The sequence below is a fragment of the Cygnus atratus genome, chromosome 6 (genome assembly GCF_013377495.2).
Source record: "Cygnus atratus isolate AKBS03 ecotype Queensland, Australia chromosome 6, CAtr_DNAZoo_HiC_assembly, whole genome shotgun sequence".
Taxonomy (NCBI): Eukaryota; Metazoa; Chordata; class Aves; order Anseriformes; family Anatidae; genus Cygnus; species Cygnus atratus.
In genome coordinates, this window is record NC_066367.1 from 36,824,477 (window position 1) to 36,845,797 (window position 21,321).

Genomic DNA, 21,321 nt, shown 5'->3' on the forward strand with positions numbered 1-21,321 from the left:
TCTCTGTATTTTTATGACATGTACTATTGGTTGTAATGCCATACTGGGTATCATGTATAACATCAAAGAGCTAACTAAGTATAAAGGTATGCTGTATTTCTTCAGTTCATGTCAACAAAATCCCTTTCAACCTTGGATATCTCCCACTTAAAATCTTTAGTTATTACTGCATATTTGTTTGCAGCATTTCTGTCCAAAAATAATATTTGAAAATGGAATGGAATGCCTAGTCTATCTTTTCCGTTTTGTTCTTGTTATAGTTTTAATTTCTTTAACTCTTAAATGTGCTTGTAAAATAGACAAAAGTCTACCAAGTAAAGCTAATTTCTTAGAGTATCATCAGCTGGCTTTCCACCCAATTACCAAATTATAATTACTTTTTTCTTGAGTTGGACTTCTTCCCAAACTCACCATGAATTTTTCCCCAACTGAGAGATTGTCCGACAGCATATTTGCTGAAGACTTCAGAGATGATGACTCCTACAGGGGATTACAGGCACCACTGGGCACATCAACAGAGTTTTTGTGGACAGGCTCAAACAATGTAGATAAAAGGAGGTGCGACATGGAAGCTGTGTAGATGTTTTCATATTGTACGTGAGCCTAGGCTAATACATCCTCCTGAGAAGGGGGACTTGCTCTCTCGGGCTTAGTGACATCCCATGTAGGTGCAACTTCTGAAGAATTTTGTAGTATGAGTAGCCTGAGCTGCTGTCTTTTTTGTTTGCTTGTTTGTTTTGAAGAATGCTTCCTGAATAAAAGAGTTTGAATGTGGAAGCTCTATCTGAGAGGTGTACATGTATGATTAAGGTGAGGATAGCCCTGGACCAGACCGGTGTATCCTCGGTTCTCTTGGGAGGTGAGCCTGTAACCACCCTGACAGGAATGATCCAGTTGCCCTCCCCCAAAAAAGACAAAGGGAGTGATTGTCCAACCTTTGCTCCTATTGATGAGTACGTACTTAATGTTAGCTGGCAAAACATTTTAGGGAACTGGAAAAGATTTTGTTTGACAAAAAAGTTTAAAATAGTGGTTACAATTGAAACCAGCTGCTGCAGATATTAGCTTTTGCAGTAGTGTAATTATTATAATCTTTAAACCTTCTATAGTGCTGCTACTACCAAGGCAAATGACTTACATGCATTTATTTTTGTACGGTATATCTGAAATGTGCCCATCTCTGAGATGGACAAATGCCAATCAGTATATAATGTATTGTGTAACATAGCTCGGGGCTCGGAAATGTCATAAGATCTGTGGTGTCCTTGAAGAACAAATAGGGCCTCAGCTTCTGATATGTCACTCAAAAGATAGGCTGTATGACACATACATTGCTTTATACCACTATGTAATTTGGTGTGCTTATGCAAAGAAGTGCATGTGGGATCGATGGCATATGGTATATTAAGAAAGAATAACACCAGATTTAAAAAAAAAAAAAAAAGTATTCATCCATTAAATGGTGTAAATTAAAGTAAGCTGTCAAAATGACAGCACAATAATGCCATCTTTGCAATATCACATACTGCAGCATAGTTAAATCATATCGCTTTTGTGGAAGAATTACAGATGAGATCCAAGAAAAAATTGCTTTTGAAATGCAATTCTTTGTTACTTAAGAATCATCATTGCTAGCCAGGATCCCCTACAAACACATAAAGCACAGAGTAACTATAATAAATCATGATAATTTATATCACAGCTAATTCTGAGGAAGTAGCATCGGGGGTTATACTTCAGATACACTTCATATTACTCAAACTGTAATTATTTTCATTAAAATATAAAATTACTTACAGCCGATTTACTTGAAACACACAGCATTATACATTTAACCATGTACACAACAGGGCCACAAGAGTTCAAAATAAGTAAAGTCAAGTGTTAAATAACAGCACTTGACTCATACTTTTTAATTGCATATCTTTGTAGACACAATCAATGTACTTTTAATATTCCTTTTTAACAAAACATTGGCCTAGCTTTTTCAATCATCATCAAGTTGATTAAAAGTCAATGTCAAAATAAACTTGAGAAAATACTGTTAGGTGCTTGTAAATACAGCCTTTCTAATGGTTTGTGCGTGTCAAGAGGGCAAATTTTGTTTCAGGAGGAAAAAAGGAAATGCTTCAAGTTTGTGAGGAGGCAGGCGGTGGAAAGCTGAAGAGTTTGAACGTTTTCAAGTGTAATAATTTATAACACCACTCTCTCTCTAGTGCCTTTCTCTAACAATCTCAATGAGTTCTACAAACAGTAATTAATTACGGCCTCCAACACCTCTGCGAGGTAAATGCAGTTGTATAGGTTGCTCTTCATCTGCCCGTGTAGTGGAGCAGCCCTACAAGCCCCTGATCTGAGGCATCCTGGAGACTACAGGGCTGCAGGGGAGCTGCCCTCTTCACAGACTTGAAGAGGTTGAAATGGGACGTCAGATGTATGCCTAGCAGTTACATACTGGGTTTGATTTATTGCTGGTTATCTGACTTTGCTGATTATGGGATTATCAGAATGGCTGAGATGCTAAGCTGAGAGCAGGGCATTAGTGAGTTGGGCATGCTGGCCAGCTGATTTTTTTTTTTTTAACAGGTGAATGAAATCTACTTACTGTAGATAGAATTGCACTAATTATCTTTTATTTTGGATTTTAAATTTTTACTCCTTCAAACACAACCAGTGAATCTCTGTGCATCATTTCTAGCAGCAGTGACTTGGGACAAGTCAGCCTGGTAAGGCAGAATGCAAAGGCAGAAAGTTTCATGTCTGTGCTGAAAAAGGAAACATGAGCTTTACCAGCATACACATTGCTCACTTCGGGAAAGCGCTCTTTCCTGAAGCTTCACCAAACTGCACTAACTGGTGCAAGTCTGATCAGAATCCCCACTCAACATACAGCAATGGAGCCTATTTTGGGGCTCTAGGTTTAAGCAGAACTGAGAACCTTAAATTCATCTATCTTTGTCAAATCTAGAGTCAGATACTGAGCTATAAAAAGTAACCTAAAAGTATTTCCTGCAGGATCATCACCTATTCACTGCAATGGATGGATTTTGCTGCAGGAACAGATGAAAGCTGAGGAACTAATGTTGTCCTAAACTGCTTGCTGCTGAAGTTACATGACAGCAGTAGATGAATTAGCCTAAATTTGTATTTAGACTGAGACAATTCCATCCTTTCAACATTAATCTGGAGTGAATTATTATTATTATTATTATTAATAATAATAATAATAATAATTTTTAATACCAAAGTCCTTGTTGTCTTATTTCTCTCTAAGTAGCTCAGTCTGATTTTTTTCTATTATACCAATAATGGAGAAAATTAATGCTTCCATATTTAACATGTATGTCCCCAAAAACTGGCAAGCAATCGTTTTATAGCAGCGTTGTGCTTAGTAAACTAAGACACAGAGATAACAGCTAAATCTCAGGCTTTAGTCTTCACAGTACTAAACTTTTTGACATCTGTCTGATTTCAGCAGATGAGGCTGTGTTGCCCAGGTTTCCCATGCCGCTTGTGCTGTGTTGCAGGAAGTGGAGAATGCCATTCAGCACTCTTCCTGGGAAATGATGGGAAAAATGGTCCTTAAGCCAGAAAGGTCACAAAAACTCTCTGGACTGGTGAACAGGGCATTTTTTAAGGAAGTGGAAAAGGTAGGTGTGTAAATTTACTAGTGAAAGAAGGGATTTGGACTCCAGCATTAAGGTGGGGCTGTTGGTTGGCATCACTGTTTCTTGACTACCCTAGTGAGCTTGAGCTGAAAATTACCTGTGTGCCATGGCACAGAAGGGAAAGCCTCTGGCACTGGTGGGGCCCATTGCTGGTGGTTCTGTACTGGTCAAAGACAAGCTTGTGGAGAGTGCAAACAGCTCTTTGTGCAGACCCAGTGAATCTTAAATCCAAATCTAAGACTCCAAATACCATCATGATTTTTATCTGTAATGAATTTCCTAAGCATGAGGTCTCCTGAAAGAGCAAAGCAGACCTACCCCTCCTGTGTCGTGGACATCCCTGTTGTCTATGCACTTGATCAGCAAGTGGATGTTAAATATAAGGTAAATACCCTTGTTACTTTTTCTATTCCTACCATTTTTCCCCTTGGCTTATATTCCTCATTTTAGCTAGCAATGGGTTTGCTGGAGACATGGTAATCCTTCAGTGTGTGCTAGTATATTCGATATATGAACTTTGGACCCTGTGATGCATTGGGACCATCCCTTTTTAGGCATAAAAGGACATTTTGTCCTGTCACTTATATGTAAACAAACAGTTTACTATCCCTTCCACCATTTGTTATTTTTAGAACCTGCACAATGAGCTACTAAAATAGAAGAAAGAAGTTAAAGGAGTGGAAAGCAGTTGAATTATTTGAGATTGCATGAGATACAAGCAATCTCCACAGGAATGTAACTTTTTTAGTTCAAGTTGACATTTAAGTTGCATTTTGTGCTGGAAAGAAAAGTCAGTGGGAGAAGAGTAATATCAAATGAAATAGTGGCACATGTGGTGAGTCACATTTGCTATTATTTTGTAAGTATTATAAAAATATATCAGATTTTATTGGAATTGACGGAAAATTATTAAAAATTTGAGATAAAGTTTTCCTTTGGTAAATGGTACCTTACAGATGGCACATCAGAGAAAATTCTCTTCTTGTTGAGAAATCAAAACAGTTCAGGGAACACGGCAGCATCAGTATAATAATAGTTGACAGGTACAGTGGCTGTGAACAAACACCCATATCACGGTATCTGAGATGCCATATTTTCCCTGCTAAAATTAAACTATGAGATGCTGTTGACAATGTTATGTTAGTTATGTGCCAATGTTCACTTTAGTTTGGTTTAATACTGCTTTATTTCCCTCAATAACGGGTCTTTTTTTTGGAGTTCACCAGGGATGTTTGGTTAGAAATGCCTTTCCATGGGTACTTTCAAATATATACCAAGCAGAGCTGCAGCAGCTGCTGAGGGTAAGCTGGACATAGATAGGAGAGGTGAGTGAAGTGCTTTGCCCACGTGTTGGTGGTGACTGTCGGGCTCTTGATTTTCACTGCCTTGAAACTCAGACAATGTTCTTGTACCTAATGAGACAATGGCCAGGAAGGATTAAGCTGCTTGGATTTGGGACCAAAGGATTTTTCTGATTATAGTTTGCTATTTCAGGATGAAACCAAAGTGATAGTAAAATTGAGAAACTCATAACATAAAATATTGGCAGAAAAGTAGCAATCAGTTTACCGTTATTTTTGTCAAAAATGTTATTTAAAGCAGTAACACAACTAAGATTTATAGCATAGCATATTGCCCTTTTATACACGATAGAAGATTACACAAAGTATTATGTCAATGAATGCACCTTCAAGTAAGGTAATTAATTCTATAATAAATTACCAACTGAGATATTAGACAACTTAAAAGTTAAAGCATTATTCCCACGCCTCCCCCCCCCCCCCCCCCCCCCAATATATGCCTACGCTCCTGGCTACACCCAGTTTCCTCCCCACCTCCCAGAGGTGTCTTTTTTTTTTTGGGGGGGGGGGGGGGGGGGAGGGGCGAGGGGGAATAATTCCTTATGTTTTGTTTGAGCCCCCCAAATTAAAAAAAAAAAAAAAAAGTACAGAAACTATCTGAAACTACCTGATCCACTCTCTGAAGGATTCTGCTTGTAGATGGGTGCAGGCATTTATTGTTATGACTTGACTGTTACTGTTAGGCATTCCAGTGTGTTTAGAGCAATGGCAGAAATGTTGTGGCCTTCTCTTTAAAACAGTGATTCTGAAAAAAAAAAAAAAAAAAGTCGCTTTTACCTCTGTTTTCTTTCTCTTGCCATGCCATTACTGGAGAAAAACATACATTCATTCTGCACAGTAGCGATAATTACATTTTCATAGTCTTAATGAACCCATTTATATAGAAATGTTAGCTCTCTGACAGTTAAGAACAAGCTGAAGCACATGTGTAGCAATGAGACTGAAAACTGCTGCATGTATACGAGTGCACAAAACAGTATTAGAATAATTTTTCTTAAAGTTTCCTTAAATTGTAGCCTGCGATGCACAGGAAGCCTTGTAGTTGCTCTCTGCTTGCAAATGTGAGAAGGAAATAAAATTAGCATTGATAAAAGCAAACCTAAAAGATATGTATCTGTATCGGTATGTAGCACTGCAGGGGCAGTGAAATCATTCAAAGTCCTGGGCTTAGTTAGATTCAGCACATTCAAACAGTAAAGCATTGAAGTCAGAGAGAATCAGAGAGAGAAGTGAGAGATGGGGCAGTTGGAAGAAAATAGAAATACTGAATCAAAAACTAAGCTTTTCAAGATTACTACTTCCAGTGAGGAGGAGTGTCATGAGAGCATGGGAAAAAAAAAAAAAAAGAAAGGCTTGCAGATCCCTATTTATGGTGATGTTAATCACGACCGTGTTATCTCCCAGAGCTGCCTCCTTCCCCAGCATTTCTGCAAGCTTTCACTGCGTTTTTGTGCTACACCAGGGCCCCGGAGCACCCAACGGCGTCGGTCTGCTTCCTCCCACGGCTGCAGCTATGTGCTCTGCGCACGACAAATGGCCGGGGCCGTGGCACCTTCAACTTTTGCAGCTGGTTCCTCTTGAACATAGTCTTGCAGAAAGCAAAATGTCAAGGTAAAAGAAATAATTGACCATAGAGTAAGTTCCCAGAATGGCCCAAATATAGCTGTTGTCTTACTAGTGATATTTTTCTCTGTGAGGGTTCTTCACTGTGGTGAAAATGGTACTAGTCTGTATCTTCACTAATACTGATTTAGGAAATATATATCAGGTGTTCATGCTCAGGTGCAATAAGCTGCCAGATCCGAAGTGCATTCAAGGCAATGAGATTCCTTCCATTGACTCAAATGAATTTTGGATCAAACGTTTGGAAATACAGGCTGAAATGCAGCACAATGTAGGGGAGAAACGTCAAGTTTGATTGCTGTTGGAAACATAAGAAAGCAGTGCTGCTGGTCCAGAGGCCGAGGCAGGAGCTGGGAAGATTAGCACGGAGATGACAAGCTACTCTGGCACAGGGAGCCCATCTGAGGTTTCTCCTCATGCCGTTCCCCAGATCCCAAGTTCCTCAGTTGCACTGCCTTACAGAAGCAGAATACTGAATAAAAGAAAAAGAGCATTAGCATGGTATTCTACAGCAAATAGGACGTTAAATTGCAAAAATAAGGGAGGCAAAAGCTAAAAAAAAAAAAAAAAAACACACCCAAACCACCATTCTTACAGCTACCTAGTTTGTCCATGCTCCAGAGCGGGGCTGGTGTAGATCAGAGATGGACCAAATCCAGAAAGGTTTGCTGAAGCCCAGATAAAACGGGATAAAGATCTGACTCACTGCTTCCTCTGCTTTTTGAAAAGCCTAAGCTATACGGCTGGGGATTTGCAAGCCCAAACCAACCCCTTCTCCCCACCCGCCTGTCGGCTCCGCCATGCAATCTGAAGCGAGCTGTTCTCATGACTCACAGGGACGGTTGACCACCATTCTCAACTGTGTTCCTTCTTACACATTTGGTACAAAGGAAAAAAATCCATATTCCAGTTTTATGAAGACACAAGCACATACACAGTAATGCTTGATCTGAAGCCAGCTAATGGAGAGGATATGTTGAAACCACCAGGCATATTGTTATGAGGAGAACAATAGATATTGGCAACATTGTTTGATCCATGTGCCAAGGGTAAAATTAAAGCCGTATGTTCACCCCATCAGACACAGATTGTGGATGGATGTTTACATAAACAAAGGGTCTGTTAAAGTGTGTTATCATTTTCTTGCTTCAGCTCTCAAACTTCTAGGCCAGGTACACCAATAGGCGGTTTTCTAGAAGAGCCAGAAAGAACCACATCAATAGCAATAGTTGCATGAGACCTTGGTTGATTACCATGTGGATATATAATAATGCCTTTTCTTTCCTTAACCTCTTAGAATAGCAGCAATCGGAGCCAACCCCTTTATTCTTGCAGGGGAAAAATCCTCTATAAAGTGCCTACAGATTTTTCAAGAGAGCCTGGGGACTGAATAAGAAGCAAGCTGTAGGAAAAGTTTTTCTATTTTCTACCTGTGTTACCCAGCATCCCTACCTCTTCATCACTGCTTGTGGCATTGTTAAAGCAATTGGTAGAAAATGAATCTGGAAAATTTCCCGGAGTGTACAGCTGCCCTTTTAACTTACACCTCACCAACCCACCCTAAGTCAAGTAACCGACATGTGGTGTGCTTTCCTCTGGGAGCTGCAGAAGCACAAATACAGCTGTGCAGATCTGGCACACAGGGTTTTTGATTTCATATTTACTTGCTGGCCAGATAGCAGCCCGGTTTCAGGAAAGAATCACCCATTACTGTCTTAAAGAAAAAGAATATAAGGAAAGAAATAATTTGATGTTTTATGATATTCGACTCCTTGCCGTCATCCAAACCTTCCAATAGCAATAAGCTACAAGTTGCTTGTATGTTGCTGAGCTGTGTACCCAGAACCTTTTGAGGGTTTGTGATTATTGCTGGACTTTATGGAATTTTGTAATAATTGCTCGTAGTTCTGGATATATTTTTAATTTTTCACTCGTTCACTTCAATACATAGATTAACTATTCATAGGATTACTAATACTTCTCGATGTAAGGAGTTCCAGAGGAACCCTGATGTATGTGTTATTTTGTTTTTCTTTTAAGGAGAAAGAGTGTTTGCTATGTTTTAATAACATTCAGGTGTGCCATGCTTGTTCAGAGGACCAGTCTGGGACTCTGCACATCTCTAGCTACCTCAGAGGAAAAAATCCTGATCAATGTAAACCAGAATTATATATTTATAAATGACTACGTGTTTAATTTCACTGTGAAAAATACTGAAGTCAATGAGACTTTATTAAAAAAAACTTGTAACAACAAGTTTGTTCACTTTTTTAGCAACATCAGCAGATGCTCTGCTTTAGAAAATGCGCCCAGCAATTTTTAGAGTTATCTTTGTATTGCTTGTTGGCACTGATACATGTGGCATAGATCAGTCTGATAGGTCTTATAGGTCCTACCAATAAGAGTGCCTTGAAAACAGACAATCACAGGTACTGAAAAGATATATCATCTTCACTTTACTCTGGCAGTTAGTAGGAGGACTGATCACTAAACTGGTCTAATTCAGCTCTTCTCAATCGCTTGCAGAGATGATAAAGTTGTTGGAGAGATATCACTGGAGGCTCTGGGATTTTCTTCTGAAGTCATTCTGAATTAGCTGCTAATGGGGAGCTTTCTTTGATAGCTCTTTTATAATTAAATGCAGCTGGATGAAAATCAACCACAAAGGGAACTCAAGTTTGTTTATCATTACTTCTGACTTTGTTAGCAGATGTTTTCTGAGTACCATGGTAGCTTGTTTAATTTGTCTCTGTGTAATGTGAAGCAGGTAAACTTTGATTAATAAACTGACAAGTACATTCCTTAATTTATTTTAGAAGTTTCCATCTATGTCTATTATAGCACATATGCCAAATCCCAAAAGAATGAAAATAATTGTTTGTGTTTGATTTTTACTGTTATTTTTAAGTCTAAGACCAGATGAAAACATGCATACTGGGAACACAGCCCTCACCTTGTAATGGATACAACCACTTGCAAACTTTTGCCACATGTGAACAATGCACATATTATGTTCCCACCAGGCTGTTCTGCATTAATTGATGAACAAGCAGTCACCTTACTTTACAGGTTCTTCGTTTTTATGTTAATTACATTGGAAATGGCCTTTACATTTGGGCTTAGTATGTGCTTACCCTTGCTAACTGTGGTGGACTACTGTATGTCCTTACAGTAATGCATATGTAATTGGGCTCAAATTTTATTTTTGATAAAACCAGTAAACAGTTCTCTTACAAGAATGTAATTTGCTTGCAAATACAAATGATTCAGGGTTCAAAAGTGTGAATTCTTAGACAAAACTCCCAGGATTTCTTTACTTGAGCAAGACATCTACATCTAGGTGTGAAAATCTGGGCCATAACCCTTATGCTGCACAGATTGAGGTCCAGCATGATAGCTGAATTATCTGAAAATCCCGTCGTGTTCCAGACTACATTTTAAATTAAATAGATGGTCTACTTCCTGTGAAGTGTTTCAGATTAACAACTTGGGGATAGATACGAAAATTACATAGGAAATACATACGCAGCAGTTGGTTCCCATACATAAGATGAAGAGCTTCTTTCTTATCTTCCTTTCTGTATTGTGTTTTCCTTCCTTCTCTCTCTCACTCATTTATCTGCTTCTAATCTGTGGGTAAATTATTTCTGCCTCTTTCTAGTCTGATCTCCTATATTGCTGAGCTTGACCCTACTGCAATTTGTAGAGTCCATTCACTTATTTTTTTATCTGCCCTTTCTAGAAGCAAGAAGCTGAATGTCTGCTGCACATCACGGATGTTAAGTGTGGAGCATCCAGTGTTCATAGCTGTCCCATCATGAAGTGAAAGTGCTGGGGAAGAAGGAAGGCTGCCCTCCTCACCCTGCCCGTGCTGGGGCCACCTTGATTTGCACTGCAACCATACCTGGCTGGGCTTATGGAAGTGGATGGTTTAGAAATCCACATGAAAAAAAAAAAAAAGCTAAACAAACAAACCCACAAAAACAACAACAACAAACACACACACACACACAACCATTAGCTTCACAGATACAGGAATATCAGGGCTTTAGGCAGAGTTGGGACCACCCTGTACACAGATGAGATGAAACTGCATTAGCTCAGCCTGACTATCAATTTGTATACTGTCATCCAGGCTGGATATTTCTAAAGTTTTCAGAGAAAACAGCATCTTTTCTGGCTACTTGGTGTCCCTCTCATTCTTAATATTTGAATTACACACTTCTTCATATTTGTTATAAACAGCCCACTTGTTGTTCCTTGTTCCATATTCATGAAGGTACTTTTTAATAATTACTTTGTGTATTTTTATTTTTTTAATGGAATTAATGAGTCAGAAATAGAAATAATGAGTCTTGCTTTCTAGTACAAACATATAGAAATGTGCCTTTCACAGCTGAAAATTCCTATTATCTCACCTGCTAACAAAAGTATAGTTTCTTCTGAGATTCTTTGTGCTTGTGAGGACTATCTAGGCTCTTTGATAGCAAAGTAAAATACAAGGTTGTAGCAAATTAATAAACGAGAAGCTTTTTGAAAGAAAACCTAACTCAGCGGACCTTATTGTGCTTGGTAGTGGTCTGGTACAGTCAGCTGTGAACCAGAAGGGATATGCACTTTTTGCCATCAGCTGGTGCCCAAAAGTGTGCAGCTCGTTGCAGTATGGCTCCCACTGAAGTCACTTGGACACCTAAGACCATGGTCCTGGGATGGGAGGGACAGAAGAAGTTGAGCCTGACCACCAGGACCATGGCACGTGCTGCTGTCTTACTGCAGTAATGGGATCTATGGAGCTGAGCTAATGCTTTAACTACAGGGAAGTGTAGGATATGTTGGAAGGTGATGTGTGGAAAAAACAAAAACATTCTTGAGTCATACTTTTTCAGAGCAGAATGAGACACAAGATAGTAAATACTGCTTTTTTCATTCTGCCTTTACGTGTCCACAACAGGATAGCATTGGAAGCTCTCCTTACAAAGCTGAGAGCTGAGGGACAATCAGAGCCACGAGATTTTTGATACGTTCACGATACAAAGGGCAGATTAAAAACAATATACTATTTGATCATCATTTTCCTGCATATGGAAATCTTAGGTCACCTTGCTCTTCCTTCATGTCTAAAGCCTGCCGTCAGGTTTCTGCAAGGAAAAAGTGGGATTTGTTGCATTTTTAAGGATGAAGGCAGTGGAACTGAACAGTGCTGTGATGACAAGAAGTCAAGTGCTGAGCCCATGTGGGGCACCAGGGAGGGTCACTAGGAGCAAGTCAGGTGGTGTCTGCTGAGATGGTTTTGTTTGCAGCATTTTCACGCATATTTATTCAATAAGGCTTTTGTTTTACTGAAACGAAGGAACACTATACAGCATTATCCTGATTTTGAAGTGACAGCACCAAGGGGACTTCAGTAAAGGATTTGAAGGCAATTGGATCTGAAAAGGAAAGCTTTGTGATTGCTTAGTTAGTTTTGAAGCAATCTTATATTTAAGCTTTATGTACAAAACTAGGCTATATCAATAGTAGTCAAGTGGTTTCAGGCCAAGCCTTTTTCAAAGCAACTTATGAACAGAAGGTCATTTCAGAGTGCTTTTTTCCTTTGCAAAGACACAAACACAAATCCCACTTTGCCGTGTTTGTATAATATATAATACATTATTATGCTGCATTTAGTAAGTGCTTATACTTCCACAAAAATATCTAGAGCTTTATTCTTGATTATAGTGCACTGCCAACTGCAAGTAAAAGCAATTGTTATCCTCAGAGTTTCAGTGACCTATTAGGGAGATATAAATTGTGACAAGATTTTTTTTTTCCTCTCTAAACTTCTGAAGGCTCATCTTACAGACTCTAAACCCCATCTTAAAAATACATAATACAGAGACTGTTGAGTCCTCTGATGATACTACAGTTTTGAATCATCTTTATATAATTATGCTAGTGAATATAAAGTATCATTGTTTTCAGTATCTTTCATGAAATCTGTTTCGACCTTCAGATTAAAGGATCCATATGGATTTCCAAATGAAAAAGTTGGAGCTCCTGTTTAAAACTAGAGCGCCAGTTCGGCATGCAGACATCAGATGAGCTTCCACTTGAAAAAAATGCAATTGTACCAGCATATATCCTGTCTGAATTTTTCTCCAGGGTAAACTCTTATAAATGAGTGCATCGTGCATAATGAGGATTGGAGGTTAGCTGCTTCCAATGAATTCCTTTTCAAAGTGTGAGAAAGATGCAGAGCAGCAAGGAGGAGAAATCCATTGGTATTTGAGCTCTGTAGGATGAAGAGGTTTGCTGCTGGGGGAAGATCAAGAGGAGGCAGTAGGAATATTTTGGGCACTTCTGAAGGAGAGATGGAGACCATCTGGTAGAGAGGATGCTTAAAGGAAGAGTGCCAGGACAGAGATAAAAGTAAAGGGAAAGGAAATAGTGACTGAGTAACATCAAAGAGCAGGGCTGTCTATAGAGCAGAAATGAAGACGTAGCAGTGACCCGACATAGGCAAATCTTAATACAAATGGTGGCACTGGGTGATGGATCCATATGACTCCGTGAAGGCTCAGGGGAAAAGCTCAGTATTTTAATTTCAGGAAAGTCTCCAGGAAAGTGGTGTTGACATCTTTGGAAGGCTTATAATTTAAAACTGATGCAGTAAGCAGGGTTCCTGCTGTTTCAAAAATACTGTCCTGGAGTCTAATCCAGATACTGTCACTATAGCAGAATTTAAAATGGAGAGACGCCAAGAAGAATGTTTCTTCCCTCATCAGCATCAGCATCTTTTCATTTGAATGATTTTAAGGGTATTAGAAGTTTCCGTTGAATTGCCTCCTAAAGCTCATGTCCTGAAGCAATGGTTGGTGTGTGGTCCTTCTCTGTGTTGAGCTGGAGCTCATGTAAAAAAAGGAAGATGCTGGTTTTGCTTTGCTCCTGCTGACGGAGAATAGCTATTGGCCAGTCCCTTTCTCCTGCCAAAGCCTGGAAAACGTTTCTGTCATTGGAATTCCACCAAGATTGGAACTCCAGCAAGCCCCATGGTTTCTGTGGTAGAGCAACACAGTCTAACAGTCTGATAATCTCTTGTGCCTTGCTTCTCCTGAGTGTTGCTTCACATCCAGCCCTAAAGGCAGGAGGTCGGGGCAGGTGATGGGTTTAATTACAAAGACTGGCTGTGCTCCTGCCTCTCTTCCACCTTCCCCCTTCCCATCTGGCTGTAGGAGGAGACTTTCTGCATCCTAGGGGAATCATACTTTTTTTTGGAAAATACATTTGTGGATTAAAGATTGAGGTCTGGAATATTCCCTTTCCTTTCCTTTCCTTTCCTTTCCTTTCCTTTCCTTTCCTTTCCTTTCCTTTCCTTTCCTTTCCTTTCCTTTCCTTTCCTTTCCTTTCCTTTCCTTTCCTTTCCTTTCCTTTCCTTTCCTTTCCTTTCCTTTCCTTTCCTTTCCTTTCCTTTCCTTTCCTTTCCTTTCCTTTCCTTTCCTTTCCTTTCCTTTCCTTTCCTTTCCTTTCCTTTCCTTTCCTTTCCTTTCCTTTCCTTTCCTTTCCTTTCCTTTCCTTTCCTTTCCTTTCCTTTCCTTTCCTTTCCTTTCCTTTCTCTCTGCTCCCTTTCTTTTCTCAACAAAACAGGTGTGTTGCTTTGATACTGAAGTTGATCCAAGGAAAGGAAAAGAAGAAAGTTCTTCCAGAGGGTAATTAATCCCATCTTAAAACAAGTGTGTAAGACAGGTAGGATGTCTCTCTCTCTGAAAGTGCCAATCTGTCACCACTATCTATAGAAGGAGCCTTCACGAGTAGCTTAGAGTAGGTGTTTGACTTTTACACAGTTAAATTTAGAGGAGATGATTGCCACTTTTTAAGTCAGTCAAAGTGTTTGTTTATCAATGATTAACTATTATAGATTGAAAAGTTGTGAGAGAGAACAAAAGTAAAAATATAATGCCATTGATAGAGATATCACATAATAAGGAATAGCAGAAACAGCAAATGCAGATGGTTAACATTTACATTCCCCATTGTTTTTATTTTACTGTTAAATCTTCCCAGATTTTAGGTCTCGTTTGATCTGAAGAAGGAAAAATTTGCCTCTGCTTCGGTGTAAGCAAAAACTGCTGAAATATTTGTAGGATTAAGAAGTGATTTGTCCTGGAAATGTCAATTCTTCTATGTAGGGTCATTAATCCATAAAATGAATTTGCAAACATTTATATGTTTCCTTTAGTGTTTTTGGTGTTTTACTTGACATGCTTCTGACTGTTCCCTAAATGAAGATTGCACTCAGAAGATCCTGCAAGGAACACACTGGCAGTTTGGGGGACTTGGTTTTGCATGTGTCTTGACCTGATGTATACAGTCTGTTACAGTGAAATAAATGGATTTGTCATTTAAGAGAATTAATTGTATTTCAGGCTGTTACCCAAGGGTTTCATTGTGTACAGTGCTTTCACCGGTCATAACTATACTGTAAAAGTAGATAGATAAAATAACTTTTTCTATTAAAATAGTAGTTCTTGACTACAGCCTGGTTTGCAAAGTAGATAATACCTGTAGAAATGGCAGATGCTCAGAAGTTCTGGAGTATTGTGACACTAGAAATTTTAAAAGAAGTTGGAAAAAGCATATGGTATATATGGACGGGAAATCCTGTGGTAGTTTTGATTTTACACAGGGAAAAAAAAATAAAAAAGGAGTTGCTTAGTTCCATAAATCTGTTGTATGCTGTATTCAAATAGAGATTTTCATGATCTTAGCTTTCCTCTTTCCTCAGAACGTTGCTTTCAAGTACAGATGGGCCTACACCACAAGTTTGGGATCCAGATTGGGGTTTGGACCCGACATTCATCAGAGTGTAGGCATCTGAACCTAGCATCTGAGGTCAGCATCTTGTGGAATTAACAGCCTACTGCAAGGTCTGGATTGAGTCTATCTTCCCCATATTTCAAGGTATAGGTTTGGAAAATACAAGGATATGATTTGACCTGATCTCTAACTTAAAGGTATTTAAATTAAAAATTGAAAGACTTTTAACGAAGTAGGAGGCTATATTTATGATTATTATTGTGCCTGAAGGATGAAATTGCATATAAGGATCTAATTCATTGGAGATTATAACAAGAGACATACTTAAAATGGTTTCCAATCTAAATACTGGTTTGAGGTCAATAAGAGTACCTATGGCAAATTTTCAGTCTCCTGATTTATAATCCAGTGCTTTTACTCCAGTATGGTTGTTTAATTGTAATTCAGCCTGTTCCTAGAATAAAATATCATACATTAATGAAACAGTATACCCAGGTGCAGAAAGAAACTTAACCTGCAAACACTCTGAGTTCCTCTTTAGGCTGAGAATCCCTCATATTTCCGAGACTAATGATTTCTAATCCGTTTTTAAATGTTCCATGTGGATAGTGAAGGCGTAACTATCAAAACACGGTAAAATCATAATGCCTGTGCAGCTATAAATTACTGTTTTCAAAATGAGCTGGAGGTCTCCAACTTATTCCTAAGTGCAAAAAATTAGATAACATAGAACTGCTCAGACATTACTAGAAACAAGTTTTCTGCCTTTTGCCAAATGCCAGGGAATTGTGGGTCTGCCCACAAACTCCATAGAAATGTCCATATGGATGGCAACAAACCTAGTCCCAGACAGAATACTTGAATAGACTGCAAACATTTCAGATCAGAGATCAATGGAAAGAACTGAGTTGTTTTGTTGCAAATTTCTCTGATATGAAAAATGTCTCTCTAATTTTTCATTCATCGAACTGTGAACTGCTTTGTATGAGACAGTGACTGCTTATTCTGCTGATGGTAAAGTGCTGCTTCCATGAAAGATGTAGCTTAAAAGCAATGTTGAAGAAGGAAGTGGCTTAGAGTATTTTCATAAGCTAAGTGTATACTGGGCATTTCAGAAAGCAGGTAAAAGAGAACCTCAGGCTCACTTTTACTTGAGTTAAATACAAATGCAACAATTACTTTTAAGGAAGAAAAAGATGCATGATTTAAAATATCATTAGGATAGTCTTTTGTGGGGCACAGAAAAAACCTTTACAGATGTTATTGGCTCTTGGGGTTATACTAAAATAAAAATTTGGAGAAGTGCCTCATTTGAATTTATACTCCCTTTGTGATCCATCAAAAAGGATTCATCTCCTATTCAAATGACTAGTCAATATGTTAGTCAGATCAAATACCGCTAATAAGATGCTAAAAATGCTTCTGAGGAACAGGGGGATTTCTTTAACAAGCCATAAAGTGCTTTTTAATCCATTTCTGACTTGTTAAGTTCTTTGTGATTCTCACAACTGTTCCATCATGACGCAGTTCCAATCCTTTGTGCAGAAGGAGAAAATCAAGGTGTAAATCAAGGGCAGTGCATACATATTGCCTTTCCTCTTCAACTGTTCCCAAAGCCGCTGTGGTCCTTGTTGTACTTTCCTATCATAAATCTATTTAAGACACTGGTGCTGGTGGGTACTTTGGCTTGATAAACCTGTTTTTTATGAGATTTTCCAAATCACAGAGCATAAGTTTTGTAAAAGATTTAAGGCAGCATAAAATAATGAAACCATGTTGTCTTATTAGGACAAGAGAAGAGGAGATCCTGGTACCCTGAGACAAGGAAAACTGCATTTTCAGCTGCTTAGCAAAAAACGCTCTCTCTACTTTGAATACTTATCAGCTGAGTTATCTGTCTGAGGAAAGTGGCCTAATAATTCAGTTTTGCTGCAGACATGGCCTCAGCTGCATGGGGCCCAAGGACGTAGGAGTTCTCCAGATACATTTCAAACAGTAGAAATAAATGTTGAATGGATGCAGATATTATGAAGAGGCTGGTTAGATTTATTTATTTTTTATTTTTTTATTTTTTTGCATATCATCCTGGTCACATCAGCAGACCGAAATTCTTCTTTAGTTAACTCTGAGCCTAAAGAGTGATCTTTAATATTTGCTTGATACTCAGGATGCCTCAGTGGCAAAACCCCTCATCTATTTGGCTTTAACTGAAGCTTCATATAACTTACATCTTTAGTTTTTTAAGCTAAACGTATTTAAGTCTTGGGGTTTCAGCTACAGTTGAAACTAAATGATTAATTAAAAAAAAAAAAGTCTGATTTGTTTTGCCCACTGACTGCTCATCTCTGAAGTGATTACAATAAATCAAACCTTTCATAAACCAAGTCTTTGGAGATAACCTTGAAAATGGCATACAAAATTCCTCTTATGGCTTCTTTTAATTTCTGAAAGCACACTGAATCTGACCATCCCTATTGTTTCTGATTGATCGAATTTGTAGCTGGTATTGTGATGTATTGGAGACAAGTTTTTCTCTACATTTTCTGTGGAATATGGGGCACCATCTTATAACGTATTCTTCGTTCAATAAAAGTAAATGAGTTCATTCATGAAAATAAGGTTTGCAGGATTAGGCCTGTGAATATCAACCATTTGGGACTGAGAAAATAAATAGTAACATTTAATAAATATACAGTGCACTAAGACTATATTTATTAGTCTTTTGACATTTTTATCTGGCTCCTATAAAGAAGTCTTTGGAGCTGGGACAACTGGTGCAGGTAAATTTCCTACATTGTGAAAGGATCTGGTATTTAGTTTATGGGAAGCAGGCCTGAGCAGATGTGAAAAGTTCAAATAAAGGAAGGCCAGATTAAACGCACTTTTGTGGCTGGAAAATCAAAACAGATGTTATTATTCAACCACAAAAAATCTATGTGCACTTCAGTAGCATTAGGTGTCTGATCAACTACATTTTTTTAAGTGAAAATAACAAAATGATTATAAAATTATATAGGCTGATAAAATGCTTTAAAATTTTACCAATAGACTGACTAGTTTGGTCTTCTAGTTAATGGGAAGGTGTAGAAGTGAAGTAGATCTTATCTATAGAAATATGAGCAAATCTAATTTGGAGAATCAAGAGAAGAAGATACAGGCACTGGGAAAGAGTGTGGACCCTCCATCTGAACCCCAATGCATGTCAGAGCAATAATGATTTAAGATGGATGCACTTTATAATTGTCCATAAACTTTTCTGGGCTCCTGCCCATATGAAAAGGTTGATCTTGGCAGAAGATGACAAGTGTTGAAGGTCCTCAGGAGCCCTTGAGAGCAAGTATATATTTGCAGGGTGTGAATGTTGGCAAATAGTTTTAAAGATTATTTCTAATTAAAAGAAAATGCAGTCTAGGTTCAGAAATGTGTACATTGGAGAAAACAGCTAAAAGAAATGGAATAGTAAGGGAGGACAGAAATTGGTACCTTTGTCTGTAAAAGCAAGATCATGTAGACAGTGGCAAGAAGTTTCCTTCCTTCCTTCCTTCCTTCCTTCCTTCCTTCCTTCCTTCCTTCCTTCCTTCCTTCCTTCCATTTGAAAAGGTGGCATGGTTTGCAGGGACTTTTTTGTTGTCCTGGCATGTTTCTGCTCTCGATGTACCCATGGTAAGCTTGCTGATAGTTAGAGGTTAATGAAGTACTCTTAATACTGACTCAGTGGGGTTGACAGGCCTTGTTAAATGTGCCACATAAAGTAGGGAGCTCTGGTCAATGCTTTCCTGTTCAGAGGGAAATGGAGTCTAAGACTTGAATATTTCAGATATCTCAGGAATGGTCAAAGAGATTACAAAGCTGCAGTCCATTTTTGTTGCAATTGTTTGAGCTGCTGCATGAATAACATGGGTATGCATGTTCAAGAGGGTGTTGTGTGACCACAGAAATTTCTCCTGTCCACACTCTTGTTCAGTAATTGATCATTGCTTGCCTGCTTTCTGGTCTTCAGAGTCACCAGGTCTGACCTCTGTTAACCTCCAAACTTACCTCTAGGCTACTCTTTCTTGCTGCTTATCCAAAGATGAAATCTCCCTGTGTTGCTGAAGTGCCTGAGTGCCTGACCATGGGCAGTACGTGGGCGACCGAGCGTCACCATGCCCAGCAGACACAAGGCTCCCCCAGCCCTTCTGCCTGAGCGTTTCTGGGCACAGCTCACGGAGATCTGCTCTGAAGAAGTGGACTCATCTGTAGTGCAGAGGTAAGAGTGGTGCAGCCAAAGGATGGCTACTCTACCACGTAATTAGGATGGGGAACTTCGCTCAGTGACCCTTTAGCTCGTTTATTCTCTGTGTACTGCCATAGGACCCATCTTTGCACTGCAGTGTGCACTCTCAAACGTTAAGAGAACATGGGGTTGCCTGTTAAACTCGGTTTAATCTAAAGGTATTTGCAGGTAATTTGGGCTCTGTCCTGGTTGTAATGGTCTTTTGTTAGAAGAACTCAAGATAATTGCTCTCAATATCTAGGTCATTTTAAGCAGGAATAAAAAAAGGCAAAAAAAAAAAAAAAAAAAAAAGCCGTAGCTCCTCATTCACATGTCTTCCCTACTTTTCCCTTACTTATTTAAAAATGCATCAGTGCTGGAGGCCACACCTTTTGGGAAGGTGACTCCTTAGCTGTGATTCATACATTTCTGAACCAGTTGTTCTTGGGAAGAGTGTAAAACTGAAAATCCCCACAGAAACATGATGAAATGTTAATTCTAAAGGTGAAATCCTGACTGGCTTTCAGGCAAGGTCAGGCTCCTAAAAGCCAAAAATTAAAGGTTTTTAAAAGTCTGAAACTCCTGTGAAAGTCTGTGTTTTAGCAACTTGAATCCAGTTGAAATACAGTGTAATTAAGGCTTCCAAGACACTTGGGTTTTATTTCTAAGAAGCGCTTAGATGACCTGTAGGAAACTTCCAGCATTTTCAAGGGACCATGTAATTTTAAAGCTATAAATGCTGGTCATTTCTACCTGGAACCTAAACAAGCCTCTGTGAAAATGTATATTACTTAAGAAAAAAACAATAATAATAATAAAAAATCTTGTGGCCTTAAGACTCAGCTAATATTATTGCTTCTTCTCATTTGAAGAGGTCTCTCCCGTTCTCAAGGAGCCTGTTGTTTCGGTACTCATGTGAAGGTGGGAAAAACATGACGTGAAAAAGAGACCCTTTGTCTTTGCTTTCTTTCCTAATGTGGATGCTAAGTATCTTACTGATGCGAAAGGGCTAGAGAGAGCAAAATGTGTAAATAATTTAATAGGGAAAAGAATTGTAAGATAGCAATTCACCAGAGTAAGGACAATAGAGTACAAAATGCCATAAAAGATAATAGGCTTATATGAATTGGCATGTGTTAGTGATTATGCAATCATTCATTTCCCACAGATTTCTTTTTATAGGAAACTTCGGAAAATCCCCAAAGAACTGACCGAGTCATTTAACCACAACAGGTTTCTCTTCAACATGGCTAGGAGTGGGCGATAAATATTTTCACATATTTGTGCGCTGATGGCTCGTTTTCACCCGCTGGAAGCAGCGGCGCCCTGTGCTGCCACAGCCACCCGGAGAAGCCGGGGACCACGACCCCACGCTGAGCGCGTCCTCCTCCGCCCCCCAATTTCCTTTCCGCTCGCGTGGGACCAGGTGACGGATCCAGACGGGAACGTACTCGTGTAATTGGGGGCTTTCAGCCCGGTTTGGTGCACGCCTGGCGCGACAGGAGCTGGGGCAGCCGAGGAGAGGGATTTCTGCTCCAAAATGTGTTCCCAGCTCTGGGCTGGATGCAAATCCCTCTGGCTTGCAGTGAGCAGCTGAGTGCTCCTCGGTCACTGGCAAAAG

General features: G+C 39.1%; 1 long non-coding RNA gene across 3 annotated transcripts in view; it reads right to left on the reverse strand.

Annotated features, from left to right (window-relative positions):
* The window catches only part of LOC118252634 (uncharacterized), a 19,887-nt gene extending 843 nt beyond the window's left edge, over nt 1-19,044 (reverse strand). The window contains exons 1-2 of one of the 3 annotated variants that reach the window (XR_004780200.2): nt 18,929-19,044; nt 5,637-5,774 (exon numbers count right to left, since the gene is read on the reverse strand). This is a non-coding gene — a long non-coding RNA (uncharacterized LOC118252634). Of the gene's footprint in view, nt 1-5,636; nt 5,775-6,704; nt 7,096-7,253; nt 7,351-18,928 lie in introns of those variants that run through there. The other 2 variants (XR_004780199.2, XR_004780198.2) reach the window with 2 other exon arrangements.
* Nucleotides 19,045-21,321: the final 2,277 nt, after the last annotated feature.